We start from the raw sequence: 20,262 nt of genomic DNA on the forward strand, positions 1-20,262 counted from the left end.
GGTAGGGAAGATCTGGGAGGAGTTGGGGGGAGGGGAGACATGATTGAAACATAGAAAAAAGAATACATTAAGACGTGGGACCAACAGCATCTAGCTCACAGAGCTACTGATGGAATTAAGAAGGCTCTAGCACACTGTCTGGTGCAGCGATACATGCTCAATGAATGTGGAGTCTTTGGAATAACAGTGAAGGACTGCTAAGAGACCCTTAGTGATTCTGCAAGGAAGTAACAGGCTGTGAATTCCAATCAGAGGTGGAGCACTTGCTCAGCTTGAGCAAGGCCCTGGGCTTGATTCTGAGCTCAGGAAACAAACAAAACCTCAGCAACAGAATAGTACATATGTAGTAACTGCACTGGGCAGAATGACACAGGCCTTTAGGCCCAACAATATGGAGACAGAGGAAACAGATCTCTGTGAGTTCAAGGCCAGCCTGGTCTACAAACCAAAGCCCTGTCTTAAAACACACACACACACACACACACACACACACACACACACACACACTGAAAAGCAGATCTCTGAATTTGAGACCAACCTGATCTATAGAGTGAGCTTGAGAACAGCCAGGACTATACAGAGAAAGCCTGTCTTGAAAATAAAGAAGGAGGAAGAGGAGAAGGAGGAGAAGGAGGAGAAGGAGGAGGAGGAAGAGGAGGAGGAAAAGAAGGAGGAAGAGGAGGAGAAGGAAGAGGAGGAAGAGGAGGAGGAGAAGAGGAGGAATAGGAGGAGGAAGAGTTTAAAAAGGAAATCAATGGCTAAATTTTGTCTGTGTCTTTGGTAATTTTCGGTGCTAACAGATGTCATGTGACTAACACAACTTTCCCTAGTTATAAATGATGAGCCATGAGCCATTATAGTTTGCTTTCAGGGCTGAGTATAGCTGGGCTGTAGAATCCATGCATAGCATACATGAGGCCTGGGGTTAATCCCCAGAGTTCTTGTTAAGAGAATTTATCCCAAACTTGGCAATAACCAAAGAAGTTATTGCGTGCCCATCTTCAAATGACACTGGGGAACTATATGACAATATCAACTGTAGACCTGATGCTACAGCAATTATCATTTTGTTTACTGTTTATTCTCTGCTCAGGTCTGGATATTTGTATTTTTCTCCAAATTCATATGCTTAGCCTTAACTCCAAGTGTAATTACACTCAGAAATATCCTGGCTTGTTCTCTATTTTTTCTTACAGATTATAGTCCATTGTGACAGGAAAGTAGGGCTGGAACTCAAGGCAAGAAGTGAAGCAGAGAACATACAGCTTACTGGTTTGCTCTTCATGGCTCACTCAGCTTGCTTTTGATGCAATCCGTGACCACCTGCCTAGAGGTGGCACTGTCCACAGTGGCCTGGACCTTCCCACATCAATCATTAATCAAGAAAATCGACCCCAAAGACTTGCGTACGGGACAAATTCTCAATTGAGGTTCCCTCTTCTCAACTAACTCAGGTTCATGTTAAGTTGACAAAAAACTAACCAGCACGGGGTGGGGGTGAGGGGGATCGGTGACTCCAAGGAAGTAAATTAGATTAAGTAAGGCTGAAAGAGAAGGGCTCTGATCTAATAGGACTCAGTTTATATGAAAGACTCCAGGCTGTACAGACTGAAGAAAGACCAGGTGAGGACACCACAGAAAAGGAGATACCTGAAAGGCAGAAAGAAAGTCCTCACCGGAAACAGTCGCCAAATCCTTGATCTTGGAATCCTGAAACTCAAGAGAATCCTTTTCTATGAGAAGCCACCCAACCTTGGGACTTGGTCTTGACAGCTTGTGTTGACAGTGTGCTATTGCTTAAGGTCTGGTTAGAGTGCTTTGGATATTAACTTGTTGAAGATTGATAATTTGTTTGTGAGCTGTTCCAGTAAAGGCATAAATTGTTTCTGTTTGTAAAATGAAAGCCTCCGAGGTCACTCTTGATGTTTTGGTTGTGAGCCTAACCTTTAACAAAAGAGTCCTCTTTCCAGCCCTAAGGTCACTTTGATTGACAAGTAGAACATTAACCAGTGCATTGAACTTCGTTAATCTGTTTTTCTGCTTTGTGAAATGCCATTGACGTTCTCACCCAACTGGGCACAATGGTTTGGAGTCCCAGATACCAGAGAGGCTCAAGATTTCCTGAGGCCAGCCTGGTCTGCATGGTGAGCCCTTCCTCCATCTCTTTAATAAATAAATAAATAAATAAATAAATAAATAAATAAATAAATAAATAAAATGGCTTCTCTCTTCCAAGGTTGCTGTAAGATTAAGTTTAGCACATAGAATACCCACTGTGCACTGCTACACACAAAGTAAGCTGTCCATCAAATGACAGCCACTGTAGCATTTAGATAGGAGGCCCACAGGTGCATTTATAGAGTTCTGTGGTGTCAAAAGATATGAACGGTCAATAGACAAAAGGGAAGGCACTTCATAGTTTGAATTTCAAGATCTCTTTAAAAAGTAGAAGGCTAAAAAGAATGAATTTATGAAATTCCTAGGCAAATGGATGGACCTGGAGGGCATCATCCTGAGTGAGGTAACCCAATCACAAAGGAACTCTCACAATATGTACTCACTGATAAGTGGATATTAGCCCAGAAACTTAGGATACCCAAGATATAAGATACAATTTGCTAAACACATTAAACTCAAGAGAACGAAGACCAAAGTGTGGACACTTTGCCCCTTCTTAGAATAGGAAACAAAACACCCATGGAAGGAGTTACAGAGACAAAATTTGGAAGTGTGACGAAAGGATGGACCATCTAGTGATTGCCATATCCAGAGATCCATCCCATGATCAGCTTCCAAATGCTGACACCATTGCATACACTAGCAAGATTTTGCTGAAAGGACCCAGATATAGCTGTCTCTTGTGAGACTATGCCAGGGCCTAGTAAACACAGAAGTGGATGCTCACAGTCAGCTATTGAATGGACCACAGGGCCCCCAATGGAGGAACTAGAGAAAGCACCCAAGGAACTAAAGGGAACTGCAACCCTATAGGTGGAACAACAATACGAACTAAGCAGTACCCCGGAGCTCTTGTCTCTAGTTGCATATGTATCAAAAGATGGCCTAGTCGGCCATCACTGCAAAGAGAGGCCCATTGGACTTGCAAACTTTATATGCCCCAGTACAGGGGAACGCCAGGGCCAGGGGGAGGGGGTGGGTATGGGGGACTTTTGGTATAGCATTGGAAATGTAAATGAGCTAAATACCTAATAAAATATGGAAAAAAAAAGTAGAAGGCTGGGGCTGGAGAGATGGCTCAGCGGTTAAGAGCATTGACTGCTTTTCCAAAGGTCCTGAGTTCAATTCCCAGCAACCATATGGTGGCTCACAACCATCCATAACAAGATCTGGCACCGTCTTCTGGAGTGTCTGAAGACAGCTACAGTGTACTTATTTAAAAAAAAAAAAAAAGTAGAAGGCTGAACGGGGTGTGATTGCGCTCGCCTTTAATCCCAGCACTCGGGAGGCAGAGGCAGGCGGATTTCTGATTTTGAGTCCAACCTGGTCTACAAAGTGAGTTCCAGGACAGCTAAGGCTATACAGAGAAACCCTGTCTCAAAAAAAAAAAAAAAAAAAAAAAAAAAAAAAAAAAAAAGTAAAAGGCTGGGGAATACCAGGCTCAATTATTGTCTGACAGCTAACAAGTCTAAGTGGGTGGCATCTGGGATGGGCAGGCCCTGCTCTATTTGCTGCCAGCCACACCTAAGTCCCTTTGTTCCTCTGCATTACCTGCCTGGCCCTCAGGGTTTTGGTGCCCAATCATCTTTCTGTCTCCTAGTTGAAATAACCTTTGGCACAGATTCCAGAAGCCCCAGAACCAGGACCACTTAATAGGGGAGTCTCAGAGCTTCATGGTTCAATCTGCTAATGTGTAGTGTCTTCACATTACACTAACTCTTCTGTTCTCCAAGAAGGGCATGAAGTAGTGCACTGTATACTTAGACAAGGCACAAGGTTGGAAAAAGCTTCTTCCTGGGGCACGCTAAGGTCAACCAACCTGTGAGAGTCAATCAACCTGTGAGATACTCTACATGACTTGGCAGCTTCTGAGGTTGTGGGCCAGCAGTGGGTTAGCCAATAGTAACTGTTAACTTGAAAATAGAGATCTACCCAGCCTCTCAATGCATAATGACTAAATGAAGACTTTGGTGCATGTTTGTATATGGCAAGACTCTAGAAATTGAACCCAGGGCTTTGCATATGTTGGGCAAGCACTCTACCACCAAGCTATACCTCTATCCCCTTGAACTGTATCTTGAGATAGAGTTTTGCCAAATCGCATGGGCTATCCTCTGACTTGTGATCCTCCACATTTCTGGTAGCTGGGGTGGAGGGCGTGAAACCCCCACTCCCAGAAATTCCATGTCATTTGGAGCTTCGGGAGGTAGTTTATAGATCTACAGCCTAAAAATGTGAACCTACAAGAGTAAGATGGCTGACTTTGAGGATCGGGTGTCAGATGAAGAGAAGGTCTGCGTTATCACTAAATTCATCACCCATGCACCCCCAGGGGAGTTTAATGAAGTATTCAATGATGCCTGGCTACTGCTTAATAATGGCAATCTTCTCAGGGAAGGGGCAGCACGTGCATTTGCCCAAAATAACATGGATCAGTTCACACCTGTGAAAATAGAAGGCTACGATGACCAGGTCTTAACTACAGAGCACTGTGACCTTGGTAACAGCAGATTTTTAGATCCAAGAAACAAAATTTCCTTTAAGTTTGATCACTTACAGAAAGAAGCAAGTGACCAGCCGCCAGAGGATGTGGATGGAGGCTTGAGGTCTTGGAGGGAATCGTGTGACAGTGCTCTAAGAGCCTATGTGAAAGATCATTATTCCAACGGCTTCTGTACTGTTTACACTAAGACTATAGACAGGCAACAGAGCATTATTGCATGTATTGAAAGCCACCAGTTTCAACCCAAAAACTTCTGGAATGGTCACTGGAGATCAGAGTGGAAGTTCACCATCACACCACCGTCAGCCCAGGTGGCTGGAGTGCTCAAGATTCAGGTTCATTGTTATGAACTTTCAGTTGGTTAGTCATAAAGATGTGCAGGACTCAGTAACTGTTTCTAATGAAGTCCAAACTGCCAAGGAGCTTATTAAAATCATGAAGAGTGCAGAAAATGAGTATCAGACAACAATTAGTGAAAATTATCAAACTATGTCAAATACCACGTTCAAGGCCTTGCGCTGGCAGCTTCCACTTACCTGCACCAAAATCGACTGGAACAAGATACTGAGTTACAAGATAGGCAAAGAAATGTAGAATGCTTAAAGGCCATCTGTAGGAGTCTCCAGGACATGTAAAGAAAAGGACTCCACACGGTGTGGTCATATGATAAATAAGTGATTTGTAAACAGACAAGAGTGATATTTTGCTAGTTAACAAAGTTAACAGATCTTCTAGCCGCATGGAATACTGTTGAAACTACAGCACTGTTGTGATTCTTTTGTGTGTGTTCTTTGCTTTGGAATTTTCTGTTATCATTATAACTTCTTGTAAATCTTTTTTTTTTTTTAATTGTGCTACATTTAATGTCGAAGAGCTACATCCTGAAGTCATTTTACTGTTTAGAAAATTTCCTAGGCATGAGGTCCTATGACCGGTTTTTACAGAGTATCTGTTGGATACATTTTACCCCTGTGTTTTAAAGCTCTTGCAGTACGTCAGTGGCTTTTAGTGATCCACCAATTGCTGAAGAGGCTATGCTACCAAGAGCACACTCCTTCTCTGTCCGACTGCTTTGATCATTTATAGCATTGCACAATTGTAGTTTTCAGACATTTGGACTGGAGCTTTTGGGGTCCATGTTGGGAGGCAAAGGAAGTTTCCTGGAGATTCCATGGCAGCAGCTTCTTCAGGGACTTGTTTTTAAACCCAAAGACTTGAACCACACCCCCTGCACAGGAATGTTTGCTTATTTTCATTTTCTCATTGTCTCCTCCCATCTGGTTCTGTTGTAACCAGGTAGGAAGAACGGCGTAGAAAAAACACTGCAAGCCGGGCGTGGTGGCACACGCCTTTAATCCCAGCACTCGGGAGGCAGAAGCAGGCGGATTTCTGAGTTTGAGGCCAGCCTGGTCTACAAAGTGAGTTCCAGGACAGCCAGGGCTACACAGAGAAACCCTGTCTTGAAAAACAAAAAAAAAAAAAAAAAAAAAAAAAAAAAGAAAGAAAGAAAGAAAGAAAGAAAGAAAGAAAGAAAGAAAGAAAGAAAAGGCACTGGGAAGCCAGGGTTGTGAATCTCATAGGTCTGTTTCCCTCAGTGGAAGGAAGCGAATGATGCCTGATGACTAGAATGCTGGAGTGCTGTGCTCAGACAGCCTGGTGATCCTCTGCTCACTGTTAAGGACCAGCCTCCACCTCAATCTCTCTCACCCCACCCCAATATTCTGAGCATTGTTTAGATGTAGCCGGCCCTGAAGCTTTGCTCTAAGAGTTGTCACACAGAGACAAATTTCCCCAAATGTTCTACTGTGTTTAAATGTGTGGAAAGATTAAAACATAGGATCAGCATCCAGAAGTCTTGATCCAGTCTGACCAAGTCTGGCGATACCAAGTTTTCATTCTTATCCGTCCTGGATCCACTTTTCCTGCCAGTGTCAATACCTGCAGAAATGCCTCGACAGATGAAGATTTTTACCCAATTGTCTTGTTCTTTCATAGTTGAGAACTGCTGACATACTGTGGATGTAGTCGAATGTAAAACTTGAAAGCACATTGAAGGAATCATAGGTATCTTTGCTTTATGCTCTCTGGCAGAATTGTTCTGTAAGCAGACAAATACATAACTGTGTCCCTCACAAAGCTGGAACGAACCGAAGTGAAAAGGATGAAGGCAGAAAAGGACGGCTCCCAGCAGCATCTGTCTGTATGTCAGAGTGCTAGTGCTTCCTTCTAAACAGAATGGAAAATTCATTCCAAGTTAATAGTTTTCCATCATCCTACCTGCTTAGAACTCATATGTAACTGTGATATAGCTACCTGCCCAGGCATATTGGCAGGTGTGTGTGTGTGTGTGTGTGTGTGTGTGTGTGTGTGTGTGTGTGTGGTGTGTGTGTGTGTGTGTGTGTGTGTGTGGTGTGTGTGTGTGTGTGTGTGTGTGTGTGTGTGTGTGTGGTGTGTGTGTGTGTGTGTGTGTGTGTGTGAGAGAGAGAGAGAGAGAGAATCTCAGAACACACAGGTAATGTGATGTGACCTATGACAACTGGTAACAGTGGATTCATTTACACTTCTATGACCAGGCCTTAGGGGAAGGTCAGTTTTTTAAAAAACAAGTTGTGTCTTCCTACCTATCCCCAAATACAAGTTAAAACAGAAGGGTGTTGGCTTCAGCTTTCTTTCCTTTCTTTCTTTCTCTCTCTCTTTCTTTCTTTCTTTCTTTCTTTCTTTCTTTCTTTCTTTCTTTCTTTCTTTTCTTTTCTTTCTTTTTTTTTTTTTTTTGCTCAGTAATACAGTCAAGCAGGAGTCTGTTTGCAAATGAAAGCTATATAAGCATTTTTGTTTATTCCAAATAAAATATATTTGTATTATTTGTTATTCATACTATCCATCCAAGCCACACTGTCTTCTGTACCAGGGCATCCAGTAGAAATACACCTGTTTTGTTCTAAAACAAACAAAAAATGTGAACACACACAAACACAGGGCGGGGGTCAGTCTCATGTAGCTTAGATTGGTCCCAATTTCAACTTACTATGGAGCTAAGGATAACCTTGAATTCTTGATCCTCCTGCCTCCTCCCCCAAAGTGCTAGGCTTACAGATGTATGCCACTGTACCCAGGTCTAAAATTGTCCTTATCCCTGTTGTGGAGTCTAATCTGAACTACACTTGTCCACACCACACCACACCACACCACACCCTCTTTATCTGTCCCCCCTTCATGTAACTGCCCCATATTTTCCTGAAGAGATGTTGCTAGACTCAATCCTTGCATCTTGCCCCTGGCCCTTCTTCAGGCTTGCAACCTGGCTCTGAGGGCTTCAGAGAAAATATTGACAGTATCTATTTCATAGCCCTTCTGAAGATGAAGACTCCGAAATCCTTGAGAAATGAACAGTGAGCATGGTGTTTCATCATGCCATTGTACTGGGCTTCTGTATCACGAGCTGTGTGCCATACATTTACAGGGCTGCAGGGTCATTCCATTCTTTTGACACCATATGACAACAGAGGCATTGCTCTATCTCTATTTTATGAACCAAGAAACAAGTTTCCTGAGGTTCCCTTGCCAGTCCTTGTCCTGCATGGGAGAGCTGCCCCATGAACCACATCTATCACCTTTGTGGTCACTGGGTCCACAGTCTTCATAGTTATGAAAGTAATTTTTATTAAACACATCTACACCAGACCTGTCCCACTCCATCTCTGAGTCCACCCATGCCAGCAGCGAGGAGTCTGAGGAGTCTGACAAAGGGAACAGGACATCTTTGAAAAGGCATTTACTGTCTCCTACCTGGTGCCTCCTAGGGGAGGGTACCAAAATGTCAATTTTCTGGCTATTGCCAGCATTTTCTAGGACTTCACCTCAGAGGCCTGTCTCTCTAACTTCCTGCTGTAAAGAGTTCTACAAGTAGGTGTGACATTTCTCTACAGGCTTTTAACCCCAATAGGTCTAAACCCAATAGACCCAGGCTCCTGTTAATGAGGTCTGTCCCTCCCCCTTCCTCCCTGGATGATTGTCCTTGCCTCATTTGGGGGACACATGAGAAATCACAGGAGTTTCTGGCTTCCAAGGCTCAGGGAACCTTGGTTCCATTTAGAAAGAATTGAGCTCTGATTGTCAAACCATTTCAGCTGTCTAAGGCAAGGTGGAGCCTTCCCTCAGAGCCCATTTTCCAGCCCAGTGCCCAGCAGTGCCATGATTTGGGAATTCAGTTTTCTGAAATCATGAGCACTGGGGGGATCTACTAGTCACCAAACCAGGGAGGTGCCTAGGGCAAGGGAGGAACCCATGGAACTGGCATCCCCATCTCCACCCTTGTCCCCTCTGACTTTGGACAAGACATGCCCTCGGTGTGTAGGCTTTGCCCTCGGTGTGTAGGCTTCCTTGTCTGCCAACAGGTAGGCAATAGGGGGAATGGCATCAGTAATGGATTTGACAACTTTATAGATATTACATACAGTCATCGTGTAAGCCTGAGGGCAGCAAGTGAATTATGGCTCAGGATGAAAGAGTGAGGACAAGTGAGCTGCACAGAGACCAGATTAAACAGTAGGTTGACCTGCAACAGACTTTGATAGATTATTCTGGGGTCTGACTCGTATATTTTCAAAGCTTTTTTTCTCCTGCTTCAAGATGACTGAATGTCCAAGACTTAAGAATGACCAGAGACTTTTGTTTCCGTGAGTTATTTGAAAGCATTTTGTGTGATTTAAAATTGTGGCCAGGCCAAAAATGTAATGGAGCTAAATGCTAAGGGGAATAACACAAGAAGCTGGGATAACGTTCAGGGGTGTAGGTATTGCCTAGCATAGGCCTAGGTGTGTGTGTGTGTGTGTGTGTGTGTGTGTGTGTGTGTGTGTGTGTGCATGTGTGTGTATGAGAGAGACAGAGACAGACAGACAAAGAGACAGACAGACAGAAAGAGACAGAGAGACAGTTACACACACACACAAAGAAAGAGAGAGACTATATCTATTTCTGATATTAGCAAAAGATGAGCTATAAAATGCTTCTTTTTAGAAAGGACTGATGTATGGAAAACCATAGCAGACGTGAAGAAAAAGACAAATGGAACTTTGAAACAGAGCACAGAGGCATAAGTACCTCTGGAGGCCTAGTCTTATTTAAGGAAGAAGAGAGGCAAGGTCCCACCATAAGAAAGGTCGGGTGTGACTGGGACTGTTGCAGGGAGCAAGGAAGGGAACACAGATGAGCTGAGGATATCCCAGGCTGGCCTCACACCCATGATCCTCTTGCCTCTGGAGTGAGAATTACAGAAGGAGGCTACCACAGCTGTTTTCCCAATTCTAGGCTCTTAAAATTGGAGCCAGGAATTCAGACTCATGAAGTTTTCTCCGGAGGCAAAATGGCTTGTGAAACTGAGCTGTTATATCAGGTCCCGGCCTTTGGGTAGAGATTTAGTGAACAGTTATAATGAATGAATGGACGGACAGACGGACGGACACACACACACACACACACACACACACACACACACAGAGTTAGCTGTAAATCACAATCTATTTAGTGAATGGTGAGTTGGCAAGAGCTAGTAGAGAACAAGAACTTGAGCCTGCCGGGAAAGCCTTAGAGAAGATGAATTTCCAAGTGTTCTGTGTCCTATTTATCCCATCCAAATACTTACCTGGCCAGACCCCACTTAGCTTCTGAGACCAGATGAGCTTGGGCACATTCGTTGTCTCCCATTTCTATGATAAAGTACCCAAGACAGTAATTCATGAAGAAGAGAAGTTTGTTTTGGCTTACATTTCTGGAGGATGGGAATTTCAAAATCATGGCTCAGACATCTTGGCTTCTGATGAGAACTTCATGATGCTTCAACTCATGACAGAAAGGCCAAATAGGTGTGTGTGTGTGTGTGTGTGTGTGTGTGTGTGTGTGTGTGTAAGACAAAACACAATGGATACGCTTGTTTCCTTTCTTTCTTTCTTTTTTCTTTCTTTCTTTCTTTCTTTCTTTCTTTCTTTCTTTCTTTCTTTCTTCCTTCCTTTCTTTCTTTCTTTCTTTCTCTTGTAGCAACTATTTCAGTCCTTCCATAAAGATAACCCATCCACTTAAGCAAATAAGAGGACATTAATTTGTGTGTAGGTCTTTCTTGGCCTAAACATCCCTCAAAGGTCCCACTACCTCTTAAGGGCACCATGCTGGGGACTGAGCATCAACGTGAATTTTAGAGGGAACAAACCACGTTTTGACCACAGCACATATTAACCACAGAGTATGTGAAGAAAGGGAAGCGTGCTCCAGGTTTGGGGAAATGCTACGAGCCGAGGGAGGGAGGCACACACAGATGGGTGGAGTCCATGCATTTACTCAGCCTGCATCCTGGACAGTCTGTTCATTATCCTGGTGGCTGGTAAGGATGTAGGAGACCAGATTATAGTGAGAATTCCGTGACAAGCTATTGAAAATTTCTTCATATATTCCTGGGGAAGAAGATCAGCAAAAGGGTCTGGCAGATGTTAAGGACAGGGACTTCCAGCTGTCAGTCTTGTGAGAAAGAACACATCTGGCCTGGAGTGTCAGGGACAGGTGAACTTCCATGTCACATCAACCTCCCTATCTGTTCTTGGCAGCAAGGTTCTGAACAGAGGTAATGTCTGTCTTAGTGCTAAGTCCCTGGTGAGAGCTCCCTTCCTCCTGACATTCATAGTCCACAGACCAGACAGATCAAAATGATGGGACTGTGAATGCCTTGGGATTCTTTTCTCTTTATATTATTGTTTTCTACAGTACCTCTTAGCTATTTATTGCTTTTGAAATCAGTAAAACAAAGCAAAACTTATTTATACAGAGCATTTAAGCTACTGTCCAATACATTGCTATAGAGAGATGTCCACAGTATATCGCTGGGTAAGGAACAGTAGTGAACCACACAAGGCAAAACTGCACCATCTCATTACTGTAAGAAAAGAGCCTGCTTTCTTGTCCCCCTGAAACGCGTGTGTGATTCTTGTCAATTTTAAGACTCAACCCCCACTACCCATTTTGTCTTCAGGAGTCCTTCTTTGCATTTGTTATGTCAAGGGTTGAATTAAGTCGATGGGCTTCGTCCTCCTGGAGGCTCCCACTGGTTTCCAGCCTTTGTCCTCCGAGGCCACTGGGAACAAGATCCTTTGGCTGGATTGGACTGTCTTCCGCTCTTTGGATCCTCCAGGTGTGGTCATGCTTGAGAAGCGGAAGACCGGGCTGGGGGAGGGGTGCGAGGGGGTACTTTTAGGCCTCTTTTGCCCTCTGGCCCAACTTTCTTTGCCTGGAGACTTGTTTGCAATGAATAAGGTGGCGGGAGGGAGCCACAAGCGCAGCCTCGGGCAAACCCAGTTTAGAGCAGGGTAGGTTTGGGAAACGCCCTCACCGCTACCCTGGCTCTCACCTCTGGCCAAGGGTCCTACCGGGCTTTGTTCCTCCGAGGTCCTTCCCAGGAAGGAGGTGAACGTAATTAACACCTAAGTGGAAATGCTTCTAGCGAGGTTAAACTCCTCCGGGCATTTGCATTTAAAAGCCTGGCTGCTAATTGCGGAATGCGAGGCTTTATCTCCTCTGAAAGGAAAGGCAGGCGTTGAAAGTCTGGTGAAGAAAGGAGGGAGGTCCTCCTTACCTCTCCACCCTACTTCCACTCAGGACATTCTACTTCCAAGCCTGGTGCAGGAGAAACTGGGAGTAGCGGATCCCCAAAATATTGATTTTCTTCCCAAATCCCAGAGTTTCTGAAAATGAAGTCCATTCTAGAGATAGCCTGTCTTCTGGAGCCCTCAGCTCGACTCCCAAAGCAAGCCGGGCAAGGGCGGCACCCAGCCCCCAGGTAGCCTATGGGGTAGATAGTAATTATTATTAGTAGTAGCATACCTGGAACACCAGCAAGAGGGTTGCTGTGGGTGATCTGCAAAATAATGAGTGACAACACGTAAGCACACACATACATTGTCACTAGAGCTGATAATTTTTTTTTTCAGGGTAAAATATGCCTTTGGTTTTGTGGTTTGGGTCTTGGACAGACCTACAATCAGCCAGTTCCCTGGGGGCAGATCCGACCTTGTCCGCAATCTTTAATGTGCTGTTCTCAGAGGAATCTGCAGACACGGTGTTGAGGGAAACGTATAGAGAATCAGGCAGGACGCGGGAGCATCAGCCCAGTTCTGAGGGGCACCTTTAGGGAGGATGCCTGTCACCACAATCCCGGGTTCTCTGGGCTCTATGCAGCCCAGCCCATGCAGAGTGTGAAAATCACCCATGTTCATGGTGCCAGGAGCCCTAGGGCGCACAGGTCGGGTAAGGATGCAGTACATTGGTGTCTGCTCCCCTTTTCCAGATGTGGATAGACAGCTAAGGTCTTTTCCTCCTCCAGTCTGCATGGGCTGGACCAGGAATCTCCGGGTTGTGCATCTGCCCACTTCCTTTAGGCCTCGCTGTGGATTTCTAGGCAGGCTTCTCTTTCTCAGGAAATGCTCGGAACTCGGAGAAGAGCTGGTTCAGGGAGAGCAAAACCAGCAATGAGCACCCCAAACAAAAGCACAGTTAACAATCCCCCCCACACACACACACAAACATCAGTCACAGGGGACACTGCCTAATGCGTGCTGGAGTGGCACCATTGGAAATTCTGCCCTGTACGCTGGTTTGTATGTTTTGTGAACAGCCTGATCACTCACTCCAATTTTTGCTGTTCTTCTGTAGAGCTGTATGTGTAGGTCTTGCTGATTGGTGTGAGTTCTTTGTTAAACCAGGAAGCCCTTTTCTCTGAAGATGCCAACTGAGCCTCCCGTTCCCCCAGCCTCCCAAGTGCTGGGATTGCCTGGTTGAACATCTTATTGCTCATGAAAAACAATAATCTTCTCACCAGCCGCAGTTTATAAACAGGTTCCCCAGTTTTATTTATGTCATTTTGTTAATTGCATACATTGTTACCATATAGACATCACACTTGTGTCTGTATGTGTCTGTGTGTGTCTGTGTGTGTTTGTGTGTGTCTGTGTGTGTTTGTGTGTGTGTGAAACCCGTCAATTTGCTGGGAAATGGTAGCTGAGGCAAGAGAACTTTGAGTGAGTTCTAGGCCAGCCTGGGCTACATAGTGAGTCTGAATGAATGAATGAATGAATGGATGAATGAATGAAAGGAAGAAAGGAAGAAAGGAAGAAAGAAAAAAGAAAGAAGGTGCGTGAATTATTTTGAGTTAGTTTTCTTGTGGTAGGTGTAGACACCTCCTCTCTACACTGAATTGATCGATTTGACTTATTTTCATTGGCACATTTTCTTTTCATTTTTAAGATTTAAATTTTAACCACCCCCCGAAGCTTTCTTGATGTTGAAGACTGAAAAGTGTAATTTTCATTTTGTTCCCTGAGATAGTCAATGAGTGTCAAATAATTTCTCACTAGATATCTTCACTATATGGCCCTTTCATCACAAGTAAAAGTTCTAGATATGTTTACTCTCCTCTGGCTCCCTCTATTTTAGGACACTGCCCTCTCTCTTCTCTGCTCTCCAGGTAGGGTCTTGCTATGTAGCTTAAATGGGCTTGGAACTCTCCCCCTCCCTACTTCGGTCTCCAGAGGGCACGGTGATGCCCAACTGCATCTACACTTCCTGTTCCATGTACTATTTTAACATTTAGTAGGAAGACTGAACACTCACCGTCTCTGAACTTTTTCTAACCATTTCAGACATATTCATTTTCCCAGTTAAGTTTAACATCCATTTATCAAGACCTCGGCTCTCTTGATATTTAACTGGAAGAGAGATGAGTTGCAGGTTGATTCAGGGAGTGTGACTGGAAAAGGGGCTGCTTTTTCCCAACCCCCTCTCTTTTCTTTTTATATAGCTCATTGGACCTGTAAAGTCTACCCACCCCTGTCCCCAGCTCCTACACACCCCTTAGGAGAGACATCCCTGGGACCCTTTATCTTTTCAGCGCCTTCAACAAATGAAATACAAACTTGTGTTTTACTTCTGTGTCTGTTGTGCAGTGCCAGAGATCTGAGCCACAGACAGACTCTTGCACAGCACTTGAGGGCCCTGTCTGAGATGGGCCTCCCGTTCAGACATACTTCTCTTATTTGCTGACTGGGATGACTTTAAACAACAGGTCACCTTCTCCAGGGCTTGGGTACCCTCACTTGTAAGGAAGGGAGCTGGGCTCAGAGGTTAAAATCAGGTGCTGTTCTTTTAGAGGACCAGAGTTTGGTTCTCAGCCTCCCAGTCAGGTGGCTCACAACTGCCTCTGTGGATACCTGCACGTGCACGCTCTCAAGCACACACACACAAATGTGCACACATATGAGCTTATCCCCGAGGGATCCTCTTCATCTTCCCCTGAAGCTACCTAGCCAGGAGCTCTGAGGTGGTCCCTCTGTGGGGACTTTTCAGGGATAGCTTTGCCCTCATTGCATTTTCATGAGAAAGACCCTGGGTCAGCTCAGTGTCTCTGCTCCCAGCTGTGCAAACAAATACCTAGGTCAACCTTAATTGGAGCCCTCTGTGAGTCACTTTCAGGGACTGTGCCCAAACTCTCCCTAAGGGGCACCCCAGCCGGATGGTCAACAGCTTCTGCATCCACTGTCCGGCAGGTACCAAGCCTGCCTCTGGGTGGGCCCATGGGCAGTTTAGCAAGATGAATGAATGGCTTAAGATCACTTGGACCTCCAAGTGCAATTTGTGTTTGAGGGTTGCTGGTTTGAGATTTTTGTTTGTTTGTTTGTTTTTTATTCAAAAGTCCCAAATAAAAGAATCTTCGAGGTTTATGTTTTTTTCAGGGAGAAGACACAGACTGAATTCAATGCGATGCTGCTCTTTAGTAGACATGGGAGAAGATGCCTTGAGAGAGAGAGAGAGAGAGAGAGAGAGAGAGAGAGAGAGAGAGAGAGAGTATTTCTCAGAGAAATTAAGAATGTTGGCTGGCCAGCTGGCCAGGTCACCAGTTCAACCTCCTACCCAGAGTGGAATCTCTTCCATGCTTTCCTGCGGGCCACCATTGCACCCCACCGTGTTGATGGCTGGGTGACAGGCTCACACTCCCGGCTAATTCCAGCAGAGACACATTTACGGTTTAGTCTAATTGTTTCTCTAATTGAAAGCCAAGCAGATAAGCACTGAGCTCTTTCCCATGCAAAAGAAGCTTTAACCAGAAGAAACAGACCAAAGGCAAAAGAAAGCAAGGGCTGGCCCAAGCTGGCTTTGGCGACTTGCATCATAATGCATTTGAGTTAATTTGACTGGTGGGAGTGCTTAGTTACCCAAACACTTTAATAGGATTGAGGTTGGCTACTCTTGAGCCTTGCTCGGATAAGAATGGACTAGCTAAGCCCTCTTTTCTTTAAGCAAACAGCTCCCACACTTGTACAGGCCAAAATAATTAAGTAATTAGCAAAGGCATTTGTCAAAATGCCCGGTGGGGCTGACCAAAATGACAGCTTTGAGAAGACTGAAGAGCTTGCAAATGGTATTTTCTTGGAGCCCCGAGTTGGGGGTCAGGCTTGGAGTTCGTGAGTGAGTGCCTGCCTGGGACTCTGGGGTCCCAGCACAACCTTTGGGGTTCAAGTTCACTTCCCCGTGGCAAAAGCCAAGCTCCTATTTCTAAGGAGGCCTTCTTGAAAGGCCTTTGGAACATCAAAGGACCCTCACTCTGCAGAGACTAAGTAAAAAATAAGGGAGTCATTTTCCTTTTCAAAGGATTGAAACCGTTAGGCAGCCAAGTCCAGGGTGGAAAAAAAAACATTTGTGGTTTTCTGAAATTAAACTACAGGAAATGACTGAAAGTTACAAAGCAGTCCTGCAACACTTATTTCATACCTACTGTGTGCACAGAAAGCTCCTACATTTTCTGGGGGTACATAAGGGTCTGTACAACAAAGAGGCTTGCTTGTGTGTCAAGAGAAATTCAGGATTGGAGAGAAAAGACAATGGTGCTGTGCACATGGTGTCTTCAGAGCTCACAACAACCTACTGTGTGGAGGTTTCACAGCCATCATTAGGGCCCCAGTCCAAGGACAGATCAACAGGGATGAAAAAAAAAAAAAAAAAAACAACCCAGACTGGGTAAAACTCATAAGACACCAGAGCTTTGGCTGTGAAGAGCCAGAGATTAGGGAAAACTCTCTTTTTGTGCTTGAATTTGATGAAGAATGGGCAGCCATATTGACATGTGGTTGGGCAAAGTATATATGACCTGCTGAGCAGATCTGTGGGTGTGTAATCTTAGCACTCAAGGGAAGTCAGGAGGTGAATTTTTGCTAGCCTGGGCTATAATAGGAAGACCTTGTCCAAGAGAGGGGAGGAGGGAAGGAAGGGGAGAAAGAAGGAAGGGATGGGGAGGGAGGAGGAAGAGAGGGAGGAAGGACATGATGTAAGGGAACAGAGCACATGGAAGGGGAAACCCAGCAAGGCCGGCCTTTCCCATTCTCCTTGGTCCCTCTGGAGGCCATTTCTTCTACCTTGTTTAGGTAACTAGGAAGAGAAGGCCACTAGATTTCTGGGAAGTCAGGACTTAAAGTATACTTTTAACCCTAGGACTCAGCAGGCTAAGGCAGTAGGATTGCCTGAAACCTGAGGCTAAACTTGGGCTATACAGTGAATTTGAGGCTAGTCTGGGCTGCATAGTGAGACCTTGTCTTAAAAGAAACCCAAGCCAACCTGGGTATGGTAGTACACACCTTTAGTCCCAGCACTAGGAGGCAGAGACAGGAGGATCTCCGTGAGTTTGAGGCCAGGCTGGCCTACATAGAAAGTCTCAGGCTAGCTAGGGCTATATGATGAGACCTTGTCTCAAAAAAGAAACGGAGGGGAGGAAATAGGAAGGGCAGGACTGATGAGATGGCTCAGTAGTTGAGAGCACTTGGCTGCTCTTCGGGAAGATGCAGGTTTCATTCCCAGCACCCACACGGAGACTCTCAACCATCTGCTGTAACTCTAGTTCCAGGGGATCCAACACCCTCTGGAGCTCAGGTTGGTTAGGTTGAGAAGAACAACTGGAGGTCATAATACATGTGATAAGCCGGTGGGTCAGGACTAGGGTGATAGAGAGTTACGGGCTTGGTGTTCTAAGTCTTGGAGGTAGAGTTACTTCATAGGACGTGAGTGGTGTCTGGGCTGGGGGGGGGGATTAAAAATTACAGAAACTTAGAGGGCCAGAGGTCAAGGGGCCAGGGGATATCGATATTAGTTAGGTTCTGAAGTTTTCTAGAAGCAAAGGCATGGAAGGTGACGAGGGCTTCAGATGGAAGAGCTGTGTAGGACAGAGAGGAAGCCTTTACAAATGGCTCATTTTAGGGGAGGTTGAGAAACACTGGAGTGTTGATAGTTGGTGTTATCTACTGAATGCTCATGTCCCCCAAAATCTACAGGGGAAACCCAACCCCTGACACAAGGGTATCTGCAAGTAAGGCCCGAGGGGGAGGGGCTCTTCCCCTCATGAATGCGGTTAGTGCCCCATAGTAGGAAAATGCAGCCTTTGAACCAGGAAGCTGATTTGTAAGGGTGCTTACTCAGAAGTCACGTTTGCAGAAAGACTCTGACCCCCCCCCCCCCAGTGAGGCCCACAAGGTAACAGAAAGCAGGATGAAGTCAAACCAGCTTTGCCTTCATTTCCATCTGACTCCTCTGCCCTGGGTCACCTCTGCCCTGCTTACCTCTGCACATCCGCACGCTAATCACTCACAGAGCATCTATCTAGGAACCGGTGATACCTAGCCTATCTGAGCTCCCCTCCAGGTTGAAAGCTCAAAGATAAGAGTAACAGAGGAATCTTACAATGTCCTGTTCCAGACCTCAAAAAGGTGCCTGAAGGTCTCCAGTCCAAATCCTAACCCTGCAATCCCCTTAGATTCCAGAAACAGCAGAGGCTTGCAGGACACACTGCCCCGGATGAGGGTGATTATCTTTGAAAGCAAGGCTGGGCTTTGGAGCAGGTCTAATCATCTCCCAAAGAAGGACAGGGATCTGTCAATCAATGAGGGCTGCCTCAGACCACCTTGCAGGAGCAGAGATGCCAGTGACCCACCAGACCACACTCTGACCAGGGCTGCTTAATTTCCCATGTTATTTGACCCTCACCAGGATTGTACCATTTAAACCTCAATCTCATGTTGATATCCAAAAGATAGGTGTGGGGTCACTGTACCCTCTATCTGTTTCTTGTCTGTTTCTCTCTGATACATTGATCAAGTCTCCTTTCTCTGCTTTTTGACATCTCCAATCCCTTTAATTGATAGATGGGAATTGGAACAGAACAGAGCTGAGTCCTTGGGACTCCTGAAGTTTTGCTCAAACACTCTATCAACAAACTCTCACCAGACACAGAGAAACACTCCCTCCCCACAACTTGGGATTTCCCAGCTCCCAGAACTGTGAGATACAAATTTCTGTTGCTTATAAGCTGCTCAATTTTGAGTATTTTGTTCATTAACCCTGAAAGGCTCAAAAGTGCCGTTCCGCTTGGTTTCTACGGATGGCTTTCAATTTGTGAGCCCCTGGAGAAATCCTGGATTCTTATCTCTAAATCTTGTTCTCCTTATCTACAAAGCTCTCACTGTGTGCATGGGAAAAGGGGAGGGGCAAAGATTGTAAAAACCTGAACCCCACCCCTACCCTCCACTCCAGTGTGAAGTACATGGATCATGAACTGTAGCTCTGAGAGGTGTCTCAGCTGAAAGACATCTCAGGTCATCTGACCTGATAGACTAGGAAAAGGAGACTCAGACAGGTCACAGGTTAAGACAGATGATGGAGTCCCAGTGCTGGTCGTGAAGTGTGGGACTCTGATCAAAGCGACCTGTGTGCAGAAGTGCAGGATTGATTCCAGAACCTTAGAGGTCCCCAGTCAGGCTGGCATTGGGCACAGAATGGTGTGTGCATGCGTGCATGCATGAGTGCATGTGTGCATGTATGTGTGCGTTAGAATTTTTAGGGAGGTGATTGGCCAGCTAAGCATGCTGGCTGCCTGTGAAGACACTGACCATTCATTTGCAGTTCATCTGAACACTAGGGACTGGCTTCCCTCCCTGGAGCATGGCAATCGCAGAGCCAATGTGGTTTCCAGCCTCTAAGCTCAGAGTTAAGTCTGTGTGAGGACAAGTTTCACTATTCACCTCTGTAATTGGTGCCTGTATGGGGCCCAGGGGAAGCCAGGAGGTTGACAAATGAGGTTCGAACCCCACTCTTTTCTTTTGCTCCAAAGATCCCTCATCTATGCTGACTGTAGTGTCTCTTTCACCAAAGATGCTGTGTCTACATCAGCACCAGTCTGTCCAACACTTTCATCACAGGCCAGGTATGACAGTGTACACAGACTCACCTCTCTATAGAGCCTTTGAGTGCCCTCCCCAACTCTACGAGAACGTCTAGGGACTAAGAGGGACTGAGAAGATGCACTTCCCTCTGTACCCCACTAGCGCCCATCTGGTTGGGCATTTCAGAGGGAAGACAGCCATTCTTTGCAGCTCCAAGGTGCATCCAACTTCAGGTGTGGTGGCCCTGGGGACGGGAGACAGGTCACGGCTTGCCCTAGTGTTTTGGGTGCTCACTGCCAGCAGGAGAAACCTTCTGCGTGGAAATTACTTTAATTTGCAGTTGAC

At 45.4% G+C, this 20,262-nt stretch overlaps 1 pseudogene; it reads left to right on the plus strand.

The window, feature by feature from the left end:
- On the plus strand, positions 4,429-6,618 carry Gm4757 (predicted gene 4757; annotated as a pseudogene).
- Positions 6,619-20,262: the final 13,644 nt, after the last annotated feature.

Source organism: Mus musculus, chromosome 19 (genome assembly GCF_000001635.26).
Source record: "Mus musculus strain C57BL/6J chromosome 19, GRCm38.p6 C57BL/6J".
NCBI lineage: Eukaryota > Metazoa > Chordata > Mammalia > Rodentia > Muridae > Mus > Mus musculus.